Here is a 1,208-nt window from a genome sequence, read left to right as displayed (position 1 = left end):
GGTACGGCATATATGTGTATGCCATCACTGATGGGATCAGGTTAATACACTATGGGAGTGTATTAACTTGTTTCCCATGGAAGCAGGAATCATATCTACTCCCCCTAATGCAGAAGCTTCAAAATTTTACCATATCAGTTTGATGCCAGTCACCTTTGTGAACCAGGGCTTATTTTAATCCACTATGGCCAAAGAGTCACATGATAAACTAAAAAATGTGACACAGATGACGCAAATCATGCTGCAGAAATGTTCACTTTTAATCACCTTTGAGCCACATTGGGAGTGACAATGGGTGGTCCACGTTGTGCTGGGGATATAAGTATATATTTTGTGCACATTGTGTACCATCAATGGCACACAGCAAGTGGTACCACTAGTAGACCACTACATAAGTATATCATGATATCCTATAAGTACATGGTAATCACCACTTTATAGATACCAGTCAATCTTATTTGTTCTCCTGCATGTCCTGTGTAATTACTGGTACTATTTTGTCCTCATAGTCAATGGATACTTTGTGCTTCTATGGAATTGTGGAATTGATGATAATAACAATGACTCTTCTGATGAAGAATTCATTTATAATTAATATGGGAAGTTTGACTCGACTGAGGATGATTCTTTGGAAGATGAAGATATGGATGATGAAAAGATCAGTAGCGGGAGAAGAATGAATGACAACAGGAACAACAAAAGCCGTTACAGCAATTATATTTTGGAGCAACATACACAGTATGATTTAGTGATCAAAAAGGAAGAAATTTTAGCAAACCTTTTACAGGAAAGTAAATAGTTTTGTTGTATGGAAGTAGAATTTAGGAAAATGGAAACTTTTTCAGTTAAAAATTAAATGAATTTGTTTTACACTTTCTTATGTACAAATATTTCAATAAAAAAAATTAGAAGAAAGAAAAAAACATCAAGCAATAATATTTTTTACATATTTAACCAAACTGAGAAGTCACATAGGGAGAGGAATATCAGTATATTCTTTGTTTCTTTCAGTCAACACTGTTTTGAAATAGTGTTCTTATAATCTTCAACTAATCTTATAATGAAAAAAATGTTACGTACATAATTACACTCGTGTGTGCTTAAATAGCGCAAATTGTAAAACTATATCTTTTCTCATTTTTGACCAACAGTGGCCCACAATAAGGCAGGGCAGATTACCCCATGGTAGAAGGAGGAATCATTAATAT

General features: G+C 34.1%; 1 protein-coding gene across 1 annotated transcript in view; it reads right to left on the bottom strand.

Moving 5' to 3' along the window:
- The window catches only part of LOC119591494, a 5,542-nt gene that overhangs the window by 2,147 nt on the left and 2,187 nt on the right, over positions 1-1,208 (bottom strand). The gene's annotated exons all lie outside the window — the stretch shown is intronic.

The sequence above is a fragment of the Penaeus monodon genome, chromosome 28 (genome assembly GCF_015228065.2).
Source record: "Penaeus monodon isolate SGIC_2016 chromosome 28, NSTDA_Pmon_1, whole genome shotgun sequence".
NCBI classification, from domain to species: Eukaryota; Metazoa; Arthropoda; class Malacostraca; order Decapoda; family Penaeidae; genus Penaeus; species Penaeus monodon.
The sequence above is the reverse complement of the archived record's forward strand: the minus strand, read 5'-3'. Positions and strand labels throughout refer to the sequence as shown.